Consider the following 20559-nt stretch of genomic DNA (forward strand, 5'->3'; position numbering starts at 1 on the left):
AAGTGCTTAGGTACAGAAAGATAATTTCAAATCACAAACATTCCCTTGGCTTATTACTATTGTCATTGCCTTTCACTAGACCTTCAAATATTTTCAACATGAGCCAGAAAAAAGCAAATTTTGATCTTTCCTGTATTACTGGGCATAAATCCACAGTCCCTAACTCTTCTTCTCCCTAACAGCACAAGTTTATCTTTGCCTCTCCCTCACCTGTCAGACAATTTCCCAGAAAAGAGAGTCCAGGACCCTGGATTTCTCAGGAGTCTGGATTTTCCTCTGTGAAGTCACATCTTTGAAGGCAGTGGCCTTTCGTGGCGAATATGGTGACCAGCAAGGAGTACTTCCCAGTGTGAGGTATGAGTGTGCTGCAGACAAGGCAAAGAGTCTTACAAGGGACTGGGGCACCAAGGTGCACTCTAGTTCATTTAGGAAGTTAAGTCTAGCTTGGATTACCCCAATGCCATGGGAAGGAGGTGAACACCATTCAAACTCTTTTCCAGTCTGTGCTCTATTTCCCCTGTCAAGGAAGTGACACAGTTCAACCCAGTGTACCTCAGTGGCACAAATGTACAAAGAGTACATGGTATACATTGGCACTTCAGTTCAAATGAGGAACTTCAACTCAAAAGTGAGCCTTGGAGTACATGAAGATGATTGCAGCATCTTTCTGGATGTGCTTTCCAGGACAGTTGGAACATATTGTGCTCCAGCACTAATGGTCTTCAGTCTATGGAACTAGATCAGTACTAGTCTAAAGTAAATTCCCTCCAAACCACACTTACTGTGGGTGCTGGGTTCTCAGTACCAACCGATTGTCTCTGAAGACCTGCTTCCATTTCACCGCAGTATTTGTCAATGTAGCCAAAGCCACAGTGATTATTTAGAGAACTAGGACCTTGACATGAATTATGGCAAAATGGCCTGCCAATGTATGTGTTCCCATACTTTGAAATCATATAGCAAAGAAATCTTTTCCTTTTGCTGATTCCTTTTGTCTTCAGGTAGGATGAAAATTCCCTTCAAATGGCAAGAATAAGAATCACTTCACAGGTTATAGGATACTCTCAGGAGAATACTATTTGATTATGTGTCTGGTCTTATCTTGTTAGAGGCTACCAGGGCAGCCGTTCTACTTGACTATTGTGAGCACTTACAGTTCCAGTCAGATCAGGAGGACAAAGACATGTGAAAAAGAAAAATAATGGGGCAGGCAAATGTGGTCTATACTTTTTCCAGTTTCAAAAAGATTCAGTTGATACTTGGCTCAGCCTTTGCTGAAAGTTGAAAGTGGCCTTTCAGTACACCGTGTCCTAACCAGTCCTCCTTAGAATATAAAAAGTTTTTTAATCTGCAAAGCACAAGAGATAAAAAGGTCTCATCATAAGACTGGTTTGTCTGAAAATTGAAAAATGTTTTCTCCAGAACGCCAATTTAAACTGCTGGTAGCAGAATCCCATAGCAAATCTAAAGGAAAGGTGATATAATGCTGTCCAGAATATTAACACTCTCTCTCCAATATATTATGTCACTTGCTGAACTTCCATAATTGTTATTACTTGACCTCTAGACCTCTCAATTGTAACAAAAGCTTCAGATATTTAGAGATTGCTTTTTGGTATATTAGATTGTATTTTGCTGCCTTTTATAGAGGGTATATATTCTCTGAAGTTGCACTAAATTTGTCCCTTACTTTTGCATCTCCATCTTTCTTCTTAAGGTTCCTTTTCCATCTTCCAATTATTGGTTACTATACAGTACTTTAAGAAACAAATGTTTAATTCCCATATTGAATACATTACCATCATCAGTATCTCCTGTGCTTTCTAGAGAAATAAGCAGAGATCTGGCTGAGCTTCAAATTAGGTTAATTGTTATTGTATATTCACTACATAATCAAATAGAACTGTCCTGCAATATAGCTTGGTGTAAACCCAGCAGTCAGGTCGATAGATTTATTTGGAATGGTAGGAATACGTCAAAATACTTCATGTAAAACCAGCGTTGCTTCCAGGTTTAATTATTGAGAGAAAAAGGAAAAAAAACCTATCTTCCTAAGTAGTCTGCTATGACAGGTCCTCACTAGATTGTGCAAAGAATATGCTGTTAATTGCCAAAAATCATTTGTTGATGACATCAAACTTTTCAACATTTACCAACACTGAGATAGCATGGAGGTTAAAGAATACAGGCATATTCCACTGTGCCATAATGCAGAGGTCTGCCAACATTTTAAAGATGTACTTTGTGGTATGTTTTCAAAACTATTTCATTGCATCATCAATATGAAAGGGCTTTGATTTCTTTTTTTTAAACATAGAAGAGAAATAAAAAAGAATATTTTTCTCTCTCAAACAATACCAGAAAGTAGGACTAGAGGACCCTTAGTCTTAGATCTGTTGCTCCTAGACAAACTATTTTTTCTGTAGTTGTCTTTAATCACCAACTTGGATATTCTAACATTTGCATATGATGAAAATTCATCATTCTAGCATGAAAAAAAAATGTTGCTGTGTGGAGATAATTCTGGTGAATAACATAGAAATCAACTATTTTTGAAAGTGGAAGAATTATGGTTTATCATGTGCTCTCAGGAAGGCCATTACCAGTTATGATTATCAATATCAATTCACCCTTTTGATTGGAGACTGATGAAACAGCTGCTTTGGTTTGTATCATTGTTAATTATTATTCTTAAGAATGATCCTTCTATGTAGTAATTCAACCATTCTTTTGAAAGTATCTCCTAAAATAATACCACTGACAAGACTGGTGATACTCATGTTATCTTCTGCTTCAGCTGTGTTGCAAACGATACTCTGTATGTCAGTCTTTGATTTCCCTAATAGCTGTTAAAAGCATTGCATGTTTTTGTGAAGCTTCACCTCAGTTTCCACACTGTATTAACCATGAAAAACAGATTCTTTATTTAGTCTTGAAAAAAATCATTATAATTTAATCTGATTTAATAAAATAAAATGTAATTTAATTTTCTAATCTATTTTGTTTCATATCTCATTTACTTGAAAATATTTCTACTAAACTACTAATCCTTGTATGCCATTTAATACTCATTAGCTCCTAGCAAAACACTGTCCACCCAGAGGCTCACCTTTCATTTTTAGGAAGTGTCTCAAAGGTTACTACATGTTAATAGCTGCCAGTCTCAGTGTGCCGCAGGCTTATGGCAGGTGTTGAGTAGAAGTTGCCATTCATGCAGAATTTTTCAGTGTCCCGTAGCTGAGGAATTTCCACCATCTATGTTCCACAGCTCTTTATCATAGCGTGTAGTTTTGGGCCCCATGGTATAAAAGAGACAAGCTATTAGAGAGCATCCAGAGGGCAACGAGGATGGTGGAGGGACTGGCTGCCAGCTTTTCCTGGCAAATGCTGTGGGAGACAGTATCAAAGGCTTTGTTGAAGTATAGGTCGACAACACCCACAGCCTTTTCCTCATCCACTAGGTGGATCACCTGGTCATAAAAAGAGATAAGGTTGGTCAAGCAGGACCTGCCTTTTCTAAACTCATGCTGGCTGAGCCTGATACCCTGGCTGTCACGTACATACCATGTGATCGCACTCAAGATGATCTGTTCCATAACCTTCCCTGGCACCATGATCAGACTGACAGACCTGTAGTTCCCTATATCCTTCCTTTGACCCTTGTAGATTGGCGTCACCCTGGCTAACCTCTAGTTGTGTGGGACCTCTCTGGTTAGCCAGGACTGACAAAAAATGTTGGAGAGTGGCCTGGCAAGCTTTTCCACCAGTGCCCTCGGTACCCTCAGGTGAATCCCATCCAGCCCCATAGACTTGTGGGTGTCTGGGTGGCACACCAGGTCACTAACTACTTCCTCCTGGATTGCACGGGGTCTATTCTTCTCTTTTTCCCTGAGGGGGAAGGCATTAAGTAACGCAGTCTGTCCTCATCCTTGGTGAAAATGTTCCACCCTACATCCAATAGAGGATGGAGATTTTCCTTGGCCCTCCTTTTGTTGTTAATGTATTTATAAAAACACTTTTTATTATCTTTCACAGCAGTAGCCAGATTGAGTTCTAGCTGAGCTTTTGCCATTCTAATTTTCTCTCTACATGACCTAACAACATCCTTGTACTCTTCCTGAGTTACTTGCCCCCTCTTCTGAAGGTCATAAACTCTATTTCTTTTTTCCTGAATTCAAGTGAAAGCTCTCTGTTCAGCCAGGCCAGTTTTATTCCCCAGCAGCTTGTCTTTTGTCACATGGGAATGGCCTTCTCCTGTGCCTTTAAGATTTCCTTCTGAAAGTATGTTAAGCCTTCCTGGACCCGTTTGTTGTTAAGGACTGTTTCCAAAGGGACTCTCTGAATCAGTGTCCTCAACAGGCCAGTGACTGCCCTCTGGAAGTCCAAGGCAGAGGTTTTGTTGACCTGCTCCCTTACTTCACCAAGAATTGAGAAGTCTATCATTTTTTGGTCATTCTGCCCAAGACAGCCTCCGACCACCACATCTCCCACCAGCCCTTCTCTGTAAACAGCAGGTCTAGCAGGGTACCTCCCCTGGTAAGCTTGTTTACTAGCTGTGTCAGGAAGTTATCTTCCACACACTCCAGGAACCTCCTAGGCTGCCTCCTCTCCTCTATGTTGAGTTTCCAGAAGACATCCAGCAAGTCAAAGTCTCCCACAAGAACACAGGCTAGCCACCATGAAACATCAGCCAGCAGCTCATAGAATACTTCACCTGCCTCTTCATCCTACCTGGGTGGTTTATAATGGACTCCCACCAGGACACCTGCCTTGTTGGCTGTCTCCTGAGTCTTTCCCATAAACACTCAAGTCTGTCATCACCATAATTCTGCCCTAGACAACTAAGACATTCCCTAACATATAGGGTACCCCACTGCCTCGCCTTCCTTTCCTGTCCCTTCTGAAGAGGATGTTGCCATGCATTGCAGCACTCCACCATGTTTCCAGCATGGCAACTACCTCCTATATTTCCTGCTGCCAGTGGCTTCCAGCTCCTCCTGTTTGTTACCCATATTGTGTTCATTGGTGCAGACGCACTTCAGCTGCATGTTGATCAGATGTGTTCTCCTGTTCCTAAGCTTCTAGTCATAGATCAATATGCCCAATTAACTGTACCTATCACTTCTGAAGGTGAGTAGGCTTTTCCCACTTTCATCACATGCATGCCTGTGACTACTTTTCCTCTTCTCTGGAAGCAACTCAAAAAATCACCTTAATAGCTACAAGTACAACCATAGTAACAGAGAGTGTGTTAACCTCTGAATGTTTTTCACCATATCAGATAGACAAACTAAACCAAAATATTAAACCTTTTCTGTGACATCTTAGGTCTATGTGACGAAGTCATTTCCAAGTTGGGTCAGAAGGCTTTCTGTCCTCACCATAAAGTGCCTGTTTAGTTCTTTGTTTTCACTGGACTGGGTGCTTCTTCACCCATAGCAAGATATCTTTCCTCTTTCTTATCAGAAACAAGTATCTGTAGATAGACAGTAGATCACAGCCTCTCTACAGCAGAGATAGGTGTGCACAAGCTAAGTAGAGTAGTTATGTCTCCTTCTGCTGTTTCCAGTTTTAGTCCTTTATCCTTGGCTACAGAGGAATTTATAGCCCTCATCCCTCTAAAGAATTGTGACTTTCCAATAGCTTCTAGTCTTATTTTAAATTTCATGGAAGCCTGGAATCTTACATTGCATGTAGATTCTCCATCCTTATCCCCATATAGCTTTACCACCCAGGATAGCAGAAACACATCTGTTCTGTCAATTTTTGTCTTTTCTGAGAGAAAAAAAATTTGGGATAGTGTATTAGAGCATGTGAAATAGCTGGAGAAAGCATACAAGCTTTCAAGTACATGATGTCTTCACCAAGTCTGAAAAAACTGTGAAAAATTCCAAGCAAAGCAGAGATCAAGTGCAGTTGCTTTGGATTTACCATAGTTGTGTTTGTCAAATAGACAAGTTGAAAGCAAAGAGCACTTAGCACTTGTTCAACAAAAGAACTACAGGAGGTAGGAGATGAGGTAGATTGGTTTAATGATCCATTTGCAATGTGGTCCTAAATCAGAATTTTACATTTAAGTAGCTCACTGAGTATTTGGTTTCTTGACTAAGAACTGATGGTTGGTGCCTGAAAGTCTAAAGAAGGGTTGATGTTTTTGATCAGATTTCTCAAAGTACCAGGGAGTGTACCACATTTTCCGACACTACTTTTCCATCAAATACTATAAGTCTTAGTGCCTTTTAATGCCTTTAAATCTTTCAATAAATCTTTTTCAACTCCTTACCACATTTATTCAAATACTCTTTTCTAAAATCAGCTCAAGCTCTTCTATACTGAAGACCTTCCACTAATACAGCTGTTAGAAGTTTGTTTCCCAGTTCTCCCTCTTCTCTGTAACAAGTTTTACTCCTTCCCAGAATTTTTCCTTGTAACTGGCATGTTTTATTTTTAAAAGTCTTTCTTCTAATGGAATCAGTCCACAGTTTTCAGTAAGAAACTCCAAATAATTTTTCAAATATGTAACTGTCAAAATATCTGATCTTGAATGGGAAAGGACTTGATAATAGGCATATTGGATTGCCCTCATTCTGTGTTACTAACCTGCTTAAGGTGGTGTAAATACCTCTGAAAAACATAAATGGATTTTAAACAATTGTTAAGTTTATGACCAGAATTCAATCACTTTTATAATAGCAATAAGCTGAAATCAATGAGTTAGGAATAGCATCCCAGAACTACCTAGCAATGAATTTTGCATATGCAATGCACTCAAACAGAATTACTCCACGGTTAATCCTACACAGCTTTTGACAATGTGCAAAGTGCACTAAGGGTTTGAGTTCAACTGTTCAAATCTGCTCTTAGCTCTAAAAACTACTAACTCATACTGACATGTTAAAAACATTCTATAAACTTTTTAAAATAGCTACTCCATTTCTAGTGACCAAAATTCCTTCTCTGGTAAGCCACTTTCAATAACAGTGATACTGCCATAACTAATAGGTATTAACAGCGAGTTGTTACCAAAATATATCAGTATTCAAATAGACGTTCTTGTAGAGCATTCTTTTTTTTGTGGCATGAACCCTTGAATTACCCTTGAATGGGACTGTATGCTTGACTGGATTGTACTAATGTTAATTACTTTATTGTGAAAGAACAGTTCCAAGGCATTTGAAGGAAAACAGGGGTCTCCAAAAATTCAAGTACATGATTCAGAATTGGCTTTGAAAGAATGGACAAGAACAGGATGGCATCAGAAGCCTTAAGGCCATAGACCAGGGTAGTACTGGATACAGCAATGACAAAGACAGCAAAAGTCAAGTATCCAACACATGAAAAATACACTATATATACTAAAAGCCAGTGCTAATATGGAATTTGCAAACCATTGAAGAAAGAGTAAATAATTTTGTTAGTAAACACATAAAAATAACACCAAGTGAAACCAGAAATGAGAAGGAAGAAGTCCTACTGTAACCACCATTTTCCTGTCAGTGAAGCACCTGGGATCTTGGATCCATGGTACAACTCTGCTCCCCTATTATATTCTGCTTAAGGAACAGTAACACTATTTATCTACTGACCCAGAATAATAAAGATGAGTGTAAAAGAAACAGGGATAGATACTAGGAAATCTGTGTTCAATAACTGTATTATAAATGAAAATTTGCTGTGATTCGGTCATTTCAACTGTATGAGTTAGCATCCTTGTAACTAAATTAGTAATAGAACTTTGATTAAATTTCACCTTAATTGGACTAACAATAAAATCCTGAGTTTGTATAAGGTGTGTTTCTTTAGCCCACATGCACTGCACAGTGCATTTGCTTTGGCATCTTACCCTTGATTGTAATTTGGATGTACTGCTCTTTAAAGTTATCAGGCATCGTTTATTCTTTTGCCTCTTAACACATACAACTAATGTATTGATAGACAAATTAACAGGATAGCTTTTCTTTTAATGAAAAGCTGTGCATATATGAGGGCCTAGTGAGTAGGTGTGTTTCATCACCTTTGATGCTGCAGCAATCAAAACGAGAATAGTGGCAATTTGGTGAAAAGACTGCCATGGCTGCCCACAAGCCCCTGATGCTCTGGAAACAGGGGATAGCAGGGCTAAGAGCACACTCCTTCATAGCAAGGGAGGTCCACAAGCCTTCACAGCATTAGCTAGCTGCAGTCGCTGAGTGGTGCTTCCTAAATCACACGAGAAAGAAACCCTTTGTTATACAGAAAGAGGTTACCCGTACCTTCAGTTCACTCATGCAGACACCATTTGACCTCCTGTTCATCTCTGAAATGCCTGAATGTTCCACTTGCTGCAAATGCAGATGAACAGGTAATCTCATCTTGATGCAAGCCTGGCTGCAGTGTTTGTCTTGTCCACTCACAGTTCCTCTTCCTGTGCTCCTGTAAAACACCTGAGATCAAACTCTTCCCTTTACATAGAAAGTCCAACTTCCTCCTGTCTTCAGAAGGCTTCTGTCTAAAATCACAACATTTCTGAAACATGAGGAAATCACACCAAATAAATTTTTTTGTATCTTTGATATTTATTTGTGTATAATTATAATTTTTCACTAGTAGAGGCATTTTGGGGAAAACAAGTGTTTATAAATTAGTGATAAGTGCTCGTGAAATGAGGTGCTGGAATTCTGGATAAAAATCATGGCCAGTCAGACCAAGACATGGTTACTAAAGAACAACAATCAATTTATGTACTACAGCACATTTTTTATAATGTATCTTTACATATTGCAGCCCCTTAAATCATAAACCCCTCAAAAGTCCTTTCCAGGTGTCTTTTTACCTCCTTGATATGTCTGATTTTTTCACCAAAGTTTTAAATAATCCACAGTCAAACATAAATCAATAATCTTTAAGGAGAATATCTTCAGGAAATCTTCCTTTAAAGGAGTAATACGGTAGCTTGTCATTAAATATAGCAAATTATTAATGTGTTTGCTTGTTCCTTTACCTATTCTGAATTGTCTAAACATAATTTTTAATTCTTTTTTCCCTGTATCTACTTTGTAGACATTCTTTCCACTTCAAAATACCTGTCTTAGTCATAAAGCATAAAAGAGCTATAAAAGCTGACTTTAAGTGGTGTCCTTAAATCCCTTAGGGACCATCCAGCATTCAGCAGATTAAAGTAGTAGTTTTTCAATGACATCTAAGTGTGAAAACTCAGTTTAAAAAGACCTGTTGGATACTATGGTAGACAAACAAGTCTTTTAAAAGACAGCTCTTGCAGAACACAAGTCACTACCTGGGTATTAATATATGTCTCAAGTCTTTCTTCGTATGTTAAATGGAAGTGTCTGGGATAAAAAAAGTCTGCTTATGCTACTTCATAATTTACACTACACAGTGCTGAACTTGGCTAATGCTTTGTCATCTCCCAACTGTACCTGTTGCTGTGTGAAGGCCTTTCTAATGGAAAATAAATCATTCCCCCTTAAAATTCATTGCAAAATTACCAGCTGAGCTTTAAACACAGCATCTGTAATATGCTGTGGTGACCGGATATTGTGCAGCAGCTCTAACATTTCAACAAAACTATTAACTGTTTACAGATAATGAGTTATAAATGTTCTTTTGCTATTAAACATAAAATGCTCATGCCGATGAAAACACAATTATAATCCAAGAAAGTGGTGTAGGTAAACTTACTAGTAATAAAAATCTGTAGGAAACCTGAGGAATTATATTCTGTGACACAATATCCCAATAACTACTCTTCCATGGCTGCAATGCAATCAGCAGTGCTTTGTCTGTGGGCAGGCTCCTAGAAGGCTTAAAGTGTTGGAGAGAAGAGCCTCATGGGTTAGCAAAAGCCTCATAAACTTCAGAATCAAACTTAAGAAGTGATACCTGAGGAAATGAGACTTTGAAGTTGACCTTTCTTTGTTATTATTTCTAGAGAAAGAAATGATGGGACTGTTTCACTCTTCCTGCTCAGGCAAAAAGAAGAAAAGAGATGGGTTCTTTGTGCATGCAAAGTAAGTGAGAAGAATTCTTGTGAGGCAAGTTAAAGGAAAAGCAAAATAAACTTATTTTTCATGCCATCGAGACTAACTGAAAGGGGAAGGGAAATGCTGAAGGAAAGGAAATTGTAAAAGTCTGAACTGTATTTTTTCAAGAGCTACAATGTAATCTGCTTTAAGAGAGCTGCTGAAGATCAGTCCAACATGCAAGAATATGCTCTCACTCAACATTTCAGTAATAATTTGAGACACCATGCAAGTTGGAAGGGGTAGAACATATCTTAAATAAACTTTACTTGAATATCCTTTATCAAAATATTGTGAATTTATTGAGCCAGGAAGCTCCTTTAGGGCTATTTAACACCTGTTAAAATTTCTAGTTGTCTCCCACATTATTCCAATACTTAAACAATCGCAGTTGCTTCTAAATTGAAAAATACAGCAAACTACATGCCAAAATACACTAGAAAAAGTGATTGCTTATATCTGAGACATGTAGAGGGAATTTTATTCTGAAAGGCACTTCGAAGGCACCTGACTATCTTACTGACACTACAAATTTACTTGATCATTTTTACTATAGAATACTAACATGGGATTTGCTGGGAATTAATAAGGGTTTGAATCATCTCTAGGCCCTTTCTGGGCAAGTTTTGGTTTCTGCATAAAAAAAGAATCTAATTATATGGATTCTCTATTTGATTTAACTACACGTTACCTTTTATGTCTTGGTAAGTTATCCCACTGTCTCCAGATAACTCCCTGTAATTCTCCCCCATGGTCTTTTGGAATAACTTTTGTTGCTGCTATTTCATCTTACTCGAGCAAAAGGATGGGACACACAGACCTGTATCCTGTCCTGTGCAGTCTTAAGAGAGTTTGCAAAGGAAAAAGAAGATATGGCAAACACCCTGGATGCTCAGGCACCACAGGAACAGTGGTGGTCCCCTGCCCGCCCTTGCTGCCCTGCAGGAGCAGGGGGCTTGCTGTGCTGCTTGCACCCACCTGCAGCTCCAAAAGCCCCTAATTTATCCCCTTCCTGAGCCAATGGCTAAGCCAGCCTAAGGGAACCAGGGAGAATTTCTCAGATGATTCAGGAAAGCTAAGGAAAGGATTATGGCTTTACATATATTATAAATGCTTACGCCTTCATACCTTCAAACTGTCTGCAAAGGGTATTATGTAGTTGAGGTTTGCCTGTTATTGACTTCTCTCCAGTGCATGCAGAAGTTTCTGTAAACAAAAATGTTTCTTCCTCAGAATTCTGTGCCTCAGAAATAAGAGGTACATTGAATCTAATCTCCTCAGGTTTGAGGAGAGATAGGAGACTCAGAAATGCTTGTTAGCTCTCACACTTTATAGAAGGAAATATGTTGTTATGTATTGAAGCTAAGGAAAAATTCATTTCTCTAAGCTAAGAAGGAATTCACCAGAACAAAACATAACAGGAAAGCAACCAAAATCAAAATCAAATAAAAAACAACTCCCAAAACCTTAAACAAACAAACAAACAAACCCCCAACTCTTAAACAAATGGAATTTAAACAAATCAATTTTGAAAAAGCTTGAAACTGTAAAAAATTGGAAAAGATCTGGAAAAGCCAGACACTAAGGAAAAATTTTTTTCAACTAATCTATGGAAAAATTCACTAGGATGAAATGTGTTAGGACAAAACCTAAAGCAAACAAAAAGATCTTAACCAAATGGAATTTAAACAAACTGGTTTTAGTAAAAGCTATTTCTCAATTGATCAGCAAGTTTTCTTTGAGAAAGTTCAAGTTCAATAGTTCTCTGTTCATCTGACTTTCTGCTATGAGAAAAAAAGCACAAAACTGAAATATTTTTCTTTTGATCCAACCCTCCTTGCCTTGTACATGCATTACAAAGAGCTGAAACACAATAACAACTGCCTTTATCCTGAACAAGTCACCTTGAGAGGTACAATCTAACCCTGAATTTATTTATGGTGACTATGAAACATGACTATGAAAGGGAAATATAGTACTGAAGAATGAATATGAAATACATTTTAGTTGAAGTAGTTCATTATTACATAACCTCTCCTTTGTTATGTAGCCTCTTGAAACCTGATAGAAGACTACAAGAACAAAAGGGAGGCACTTTAAGTAGAGGAAGATTTTCTAAAAGTCAACTGCAACAAGAGCTCCCTGTCAAGTATGAAGTCTAATCCACTACAGCCACCTCTTCAAAAATCTCTGTGGCATGGCTTTCAAATAAAAAGTACATCTAAGTATTAATCTTCTGGGGAAGAAAAAGGTATAGAAGAGCAACTCGCAAAACAGAGACATGTTTTTTCATTAATTTTAAAGAATCTGCACTTCTCCTTCTTCATGCAGCCCTGTGTCAGACCGAAACATGCCCAGGTGAGAGCTAGACCTCTGCAGCATCAGCTGCACAGAGGGAGAAATTAAATCAAGGGTCCATTTATTCAGAGGTTTCATGAGGATGTGAGTTGCTGTAGGAAATAGCAATAACTTTTCCTAAATACATGTATACTTACTATAAATTATTGACAAATAATACAGGTACTGATATTCACATTCTGCTGCATTGTGTGTGAGATAACTTCGAGTTACTCCCTAATTATCTAACTAATGGCAACTACCTAGACTGAATTTCTGGTTTGCAAAGAGGGAAACAGTCCAAGAAATTAAAATATATACCTGTGTCCCAGGTAAAATTTACAAAAATCCAAGTGCCTGTTAAATATTTTTATGCTTTAAAGAGTCGCATGAACAGGTAGGATAGAAAACTTATACAGGTTTTCTTTTTTATTATTTTTCTAAATATCAAAGATGATTACTTTAAAAATAATCCTTATAGAATCAGTGATCTCTCTCAGTGATCTCTCTCATCGAAGACTTTTCTCACTTTGTCCACAGGTGCTTCCTATGAATGAGAAACTTGGTTTTCATGCTTGTGTATACGTGGTTTGTGCAATCTCCATTTTTAACCCTAATTTAATATTTTACTGAAATTATCATGTTTCTGGCTTGGCAGGAAACATGTCTGTTGTGCTTTTTGATGAACTGCTTTTTAATACAGATGTATCAATAAATCATGTTCCTTTATGTAGTCAGATTTTCTGAAATGATAAAAGAAAATTATGAGCATCAGTTCTTTAAAGGTATGTCAGGCTATAAGGCAGTTTGGATCAGAAACAAAAAAATTTTCTAAGATTTTTTCCTTAAAATGCATTCCAAATATTTAAACATACAAATAATATACCAACTTTCTAAGCAATTTTTTTGTAATTTGCTATGAAAATAGTGTGAGTCATTATCCTGAAGTATTCTTGGATTATTTCTCTCCTTCGAATTACTTCCCAGTTAAAGTAATTATTTTCTTAGATGCTTTGCATATTTTCATTTTCTTTGATTCTGTATGGTACTGTGCCTTAAAACATATGTGGTTTCCATAGCTTTTTGCTCTTTCAATTAAACTTTTTTTTGGGGGGGAGGTAGAGGAAGGGAATTCACTGAGATATCATTTCAAACAAACACCCAGGTTATTTTATGGCCTAAGTATTGCTTTCCATTTTAATAGCTTTTATGCAAAATGGAAAAATATAAGCAATAATGGTCCTTGAATGTTGGATAATGCCTTCAAGCTTAACTGTCAGCATTGTTCCTGGATTAGGTAGATTGAAAACAATTCTTGGCATAAGTCCTATGAAAAAATTCATTGTCTTTCCTGCAGTAAGGCCACTCTATGGACTACTGCAATGGGAAAACAGAGCAATGGCCTCACTCTCGCTGCATGCCATCCTTCTTCCTTTGGGGCTGCAGTTAAGCTTATGAATGAGCTGGTCAGATAGCAGAGGGACAACCATGGACCTTCCATTCCTGCACCTGCACCATGAGAGGGTGATCGTCAGAACTCTATGTAGAGAAGACCTGCCCTCACAGCCCACCTGGGCAAGAAAGTGCTTTGCGAGGAGCTCCATTATTTTAAATGGAATTACCTGGGGAGAGTAACCACCATATGGGCAAGAGAGCAAATCAGACCTGAAATGAGTACCAAAGGGGTTTGCCTCAACAGAATCCTGTTCTGTGTTTGCGTCACTACAAGTTTCACTCAAATGTGAGCGTAGCTCCTGCCTTCCCCTGGGGAGTGTTCTGGCCACTGCTGCCAGTGTGAAATTGACAGGGAGCCTCTGAAATTCACCAGGCTGGGAATACGGCCCACACCGGCCTCCTTCAGCTGTAATCCGGGAGGGCTTGCTCTGCAATTCAAGCAGAGCTCTGAGCTAGTAAGGCACAAGTTGAAGGTCTAGTACCTTCAGTAATGGTTGATTTGATCTTTTTCCTGAATGAAATTTAACATGTAGACAATTACAAATGGGAACATCGCATAGATTAAAAATTCAAGTGTTCGCCAGGTCAAAATTGCCTACTTGCCCACTCCAGCCTTCTTGGTTGTTTGCAGCATAATGCTGTAATTAATTCCAAAATCAAATGCTATGATTTTCCTCAGGGAATAGACCAGAAGCAGACTTGTATCATCTGAATGGTAATTCCTTCTAATACAGGTATATAATTCTGATATGCAGTGACCTATTACCCCACTGAAAAAATCTTCAGAGACTGTAATCAGTAAACGAACTTGCAAATCAAACCATTAGTCATTGTGAATATTATATCTATCATCTATTAATTAGAGATTCAAAACTTATAAGATTGCTTTGCCATTGATCAAGATAAGTTCTGATGGAGACATGAATACTCTGAATGGTAGTATTCAATCTATGATTGCATCTCATAGCACAATGAAAAAATTAATCATTACTGAAAAATGTAATTGAATGCAAGGCTATAATAGTCAATTGATACTTGAGCAGGTGTAAGGGATTCAGGAATAATAACTACTGTGAGAAATGAAATACCAACATACATAAAAAAATAAATGTCAGAAGTAATTCTTGTATGTAGAAAGGGAATAGTTTAATCACTTTTATTAAAAAAAAATCAGTCAATAAATCCAGGTAGAAACTCTAAACAGAAAAGAACAAGATCTGCAATGGGAGCTAGTGAGGGAACTCAAGCTGAGATATACTTCTTGTCATAACCCAAATACACTGCTGTATCACTCATAGCAGATTCTCATTTAATTGTGGTTATTCCTTTAGCTTTGATGATCACTATTTCATCAATAGTGAAATAATTAAAACAATATGCATATGTGCATCATGCTCAAAGGTCTTGAAAGTTTTGCCATTATTATAACTTAGCAACAAAGCAACCACACTTTGGACATAAATACTTAGGCTTTAGCAACCAGTGTGATGTGTGAGTAGTGAAAAAGGCAATAATTTCAAGTGGTCAGCTCTTTATGGCATTGTGATTAGCTCAGAACAAATAGAAATAATCTGTTTATCATTAATTCTCTACAAAACTGAATGGACAATTTGAAAATTTTCATTGTGAAAATGGAGGATGGGTAGCAGGCAAAACATTGATTCAGTGGCAGGATCTTAACGTTAAAAGGACTATTTCATGTAGTTGTAGACTCATAGACATAAGACATCAAAGTATAATAAGAGGTCCAATCATGCAATAGAGAAGAAACAACTAAAGACATGAAACATGGGAAAAGCCTTTTCACACATTGGCTTTTCTGTGCTAGACCAACACCAAAACAAGATGTAGCAAAATGAGGTGTAGCTTCAATTCTAGCCTGTGTCCTACCGCAGGAAACAGTCCTTATTAGAGGGCAGAGTTTTTATCATTAATAAGAGCTATAGCTTTACAACTTTGCAAGGTACTTTTAAATATCCATCCTTGCCTTACAACCTGCAAAACTTAGTTCTGTTTGATTCATAATAGTGCAGCACTGCATAAATCTCAGTTTGCTCTTATTTTATGATTTCCTCTTTCCCATATCCAAATAACTATAGTTAAAAATAAGTATTTGAAGCCTAGCAGAGGAAACAAACCCTCTTCCTTGCTCAAATTATTTAAATTGTCTTATTTGGAGTATCAATTAAATGATTAACTGATTTTTCCACAACACTCTAAAATGACACTTCTCAGAAGTGATCTGTTGAGTCAGATTGTCTGCAGATTCAGGGAGTGCTGTATCTTTTGATATTTGGCATAATTCAGAGTCTTTCTTTGTAACTAAGGAATAGAAACTGTTGCTCAAAGGCAAAATGAGATATCAGCATACAAGGTAAGAAACAGGGTAATAGTGATTGGCTGTCTACTGTGCTGACTGTTGTGGGAATGCAAGACATACAGCTAATTTTTCTTAGTCTCCTTAATATAGGAAAAAAGTACCTGTAGAATTAATAAAAATCCTAGCAACCCAAACAGTAAGGTTTTCCTACATGCTGGTAATGCTGGAAAAGTTACACTCCTTCATGCTGCACTTTTACATGTAATGTCCCACACATAAATTGCCCCCAGAGTTCAATGGATCTGCTGACAAAGGGAAGTTACTCCTCCCTCTAGATGGATATGGGCTATGGAGTTTAGACAGCCAACTCTGCTTTTCTGGCTGACTGATCAAGTAGGCTATGGGAGCATGCCACTGAATATGAAGAGAATTCAGTTAATAAGGAAAGTTGTGACAGGCAGGAAAGATGCCTCCTGTGAAAAATATCATAAAAGTTTGACATTTACAAAAAGTTTAAATTACAAACGAAAGTATATGCTAGTAAGAAGTTGGAGGACAAACTTGGGATCCAAAAGTAGCTTCAAAATGAATCAGGCCAGGATTTCATCCAGGGATTTGAACCTCAACAGACCAGGCAAAGCTTAAAGATGCAAGTTCACAACTATGCTAAGCTCTTCCCTCACCTCTGGATATTCGTTCCCATTCCTTCCATTTGGCTAGCACTTGCTTTCTGTGTCAGCTCAACTGTTCAAATTCTGGAGCTTATACAGCTATAAGTAAGTAAATAAATAAATAAATAGGTCAGCATTTAGCATCACTAGTAGTGTTTCAACATTTTATACTATTATATTTACCAAAGTAGGAAAGTTCCTTTCTTTCACTCGAGCCAACAGTTTGGCTCAAGAGACATTAGCTATTCTGCTCTAGCTACTTTAAAATATGATCCAAGCAATAGTTTTTAGTGATTCACAAATTATAACACAAATATAGTTGCCATAAAGCTGTGGCTTAGACCCATAGCTTATGCAGAACATTCCTCTAATGCATGGTTCATTAATATCAGGTGGAATCCTGGTTTTTGCCTTGTTTCCTCCTCTAAGGATCCTAAACATTATCTCATGGTCAGTGCACCCAAGGTTTGCACATTCCCAACCAGTCAATCCTTGTCTGTAAGTATGAGCTGCAGCACTGTGCCACCCCTTCTTGACTTCATGACCTGTGCCAGGAAGTTGTCATCAATGCACTTCAGAAGCCTCCTATATTTGCCCAGGGTTTTCCCCAATATTTTGTTTGGGTTTTTTTAGTGCTGTCTCTTAGTCTGAGGTGTGAAGGTACTCCCACCACTGGTAAATGGCAGGGTTACCATATGGATCTAGTCTTCGATATTACCACTACTACCTGATCATTACTATTACTAGACACTTGTTCTAGCATATTAATGTTGTCGGAATTCTTATTTTAAAAATATAAACATTGACCATTGTACACAGCCTACAGTAAAAACAGTTGAACTCAACCTATAAGGCAAGGTGAAGCATGGTTTGACTCTAAACTCCCATCACTGTCATTTCTGCAAACACTAATCTGTTTAGTGTCAGGTAGCTGTGATAAAAAGGAGTAATAGAAAGGGCTTTTGGAGGAAAATGTGTTTCATCAGAAAGGTTTAAGACAAAAAGCCAAGCCAGAACCTGAAAGCATTTTCACTGCCAATTCTTACTAACTCCAATATTAACAACTCACCTGGGGGGAAGGGAGAGGAGTGCAACAGTTAAATATGTTGCTCTTCACAAAACAGTAATCTTCACAAACCTTTGTCACATTCTTGGCATTTGCCACTCATGTCCAACATTAGCAAAAAATGATGCTAGTATTTGGAAAATGGAAGCGACATCGAGTTCCTTCCTCTTTAATAATTTATACCAGGGTCTTAAAAGATCTGCAAAGAACTTGAAAGCAGAGTTGCTTTTCAATATTTAAAATGTTATGAATATTTATTTTTCACTTTTACTGTGACTCCTATTCACCACAAATGCAAAGGACAACTGTTCAAAATGTTTTCCATGCTGGATCTAGTTAAATGCTTCTCTTCTCCCATGTGATTTGTCAGCTCTGCAAATATTACTCAGGCCACCTGATTCCTTCATATCTGTACATAAGCATACTGTTAAAAATAAATCCTTATTCATCACAGTCTGATTTTTGGATTAAAAGTTTCCTGAAAAATATTTACTACATTATAGACCATTTTCTGCATTGCTCTTAATCCCTCAGCATTCTATAAATTGCCATGGGACACCTTCCACTAGATCGGGTTACTCAAAGCCCCATCCAACCTGGCCTTGAGTACTTCCAGGAATGGGGCACCCACAACTTCTCTGGGCAACTTGTGCCTGTTCCTCACCACCCCCAGAGTAAAGAATTTCTTCCTAATACCTAATTTGAATCTCTTGTCTTTTAGTGTAAAACCAATACCCTTTGTCCTATCACTACCTGCCCATGTAAAAAGTCCCTCTCCCTCTCTTTAATAAGCCCCTTTTAAGTACCAGAAGGCTACAATGAGGTCTCCCTGAAGCCTTCTCTTCTCCAGGCTGAACAACCCAGTTCTCACAGCCTGTCTTTTTTGGAGAGGTGCTCCAGCCCTGTGATCATCTTTGGGGCCCTCCTCTGGACCCACTCTAGCTGCTCCATCTCTTTCTTATGCTGAGGACCACAAACCTGGATGTAGTTTCATGAGGGCAGAGCGGAGGGAGATAATCACTTCCCTCAACCTGCTGACCACTCCTTTTTTGATGAAGCCCAGGATATGGTCCCTTATGGGACTATGAGCGCACCTTGATGGGTCATGTCCAGTTTTCATCCACTAGAATCCCTAAGTGCTTCTCTGCAGGGCTGCTCTCAACAACTTCTCCCAGTCTGGACTCATGTCTGGCATTGCCCCAATCCAGGTACAGCACCTTGCACTTGGACCTGATGAACCTCATGAGGTTCCCATGGGCCCACTACTCAAGTTTGTCCAGGTTCCCCTGGATGGCATCCCTTCCTTCTGTTGTGTCACTTGCAATGCTCAGTTTCATGTCACCTGCAAACTTGCTGAGGTTGCACTGGATCTCACTGTCTGTGTCATTGCTAAGGATATTGAAGAGCACCGATCCCAAGACAGAGCCCTGAGGGACATCACTTGTTACTGGTCTCTGCCTGAACATTGAGCCATTGACCACAACTCTCTGGTTGTGCCCATCCAGCCAATTCCTTACCCACCACATATAGTCCACCCTTCAAACTCACGTCTCTCAAATTTAGAGATAAGGATGTAATGTTCTTCATCTTCCATGAAGAACATTTATGTATTTCTCATGAGAAGACAGAACTTTCCAGGAAAAGAAAGGGCCATCCCTGAAATATTTATAGTTTTTGCACTGAAAGACTCGGAACTCAGAACATTCATTTCAAAACAAATACCAAAACTAAACCCACAACCTACTAACAGTGTAGTCATTTGGTTGTTTCCAAGTAAGCTTTGTTACTTCATCTACTCCCAATGATGAATCAAGGTGTCCAGTAGGAGGTTTCTTGTGTTTCACATAGACTGGTGGTTAGTGTATACCCAGCAGCAATATTATGTTTTATAGCCTTCCGAAAACATGAAACAATGGCATGTGAATATGAATACATGAGGGCAATCTCATTATATAAATAGGAAACCTGTTAAACTCTCATCAAGACCAGGAATATTTTTTTCCAATATATTGTTAGCTTCCTTTGGGAAATTCTGTCTTTAATAAAAAAGCACCTTCACAGAGGCTGTAATGGGTTGCTTAAAAGCAAGCAAATGAAAAACCCACACAGAAGTCCTATGAGAAAAGCCATGAAGGGAATTTTTGCTGTCAAAGCATTAAAAACAAAAATACAAAATGTGCTATATTTAAATTAACTTTAATAAGAAGTACAAAAAGATAATGTTAAGCAATATTTTGCATGTGGTTAATAAATATTCTTCAACAGCAAGCAGTGACACATTCAAACATAAATCCAGTTATTTCTTTTACATTTTAGAAAAGTAACAATTTTCCCAGTTAAAACAAGGTCACAAATTACAGAATATTATTATCCTCTTTAATTATTTATAACTATGAAACCTACTAAATAAGTGAACTGTCACCCAGAAGATTTTGTATGATGTTCATGTTCAAAGTTAAGTATACTTACATTTATCATGCAGTTTCTTACTGTGCATATTTGATTGGTGTTTAATTTTCTTTAAAATTATTGGTTTCATTCTTCCTGTTTCCTTATTTCTTGTTAGTATACTGGAAGCATTTATTTTCCAAGTCCTATACATTTTCATGCCTAAGTGACTCACTAAAGTAGATTTGTCATACAATGAATAAATGCTTTCTGACTCCAGCCCAGCTGAGAAGTTGCTAACCA

The 20559-nt window shown here is 38.0% G+C and overlaps 1 long non-coding RNA gene across 1 annotated transcript; it reads left to right on the plus strand.

Moving 5' to 3' along the window:
• Positions 1–322: 322 nt before the first annotated feature.
• Positions 323–12148, plus strand: LOC108638951. The gene is made up of 3 exons (XR_001920179.1): positions 323–409; positions 9929–10007; positions 12070–12148. It is a non-coding gene; the product is annotated as an uncharacterized LOC108638951 (long non-coding RNA).
• The last annotated feature ends 8411 nt before the right edge of the window (positions 12149–20559 follow it).

The sequence above is a fragment of the Manacus vitellinus genome, unplaced genomic scaffold (assembly GCF_001715985.3).
Source record: "Manacus vitellinus isolate BGI_N305 unplaced genomic scaffold, ASM171598v3 scaffold_0_pilon, whole genome shotgun sequence".
Lineage (NCBI taxonomy): Eukaryota > Metazoa > Chordata > Aves > Passeriformes > Pipridae > Manacus > Manacus vitellinus.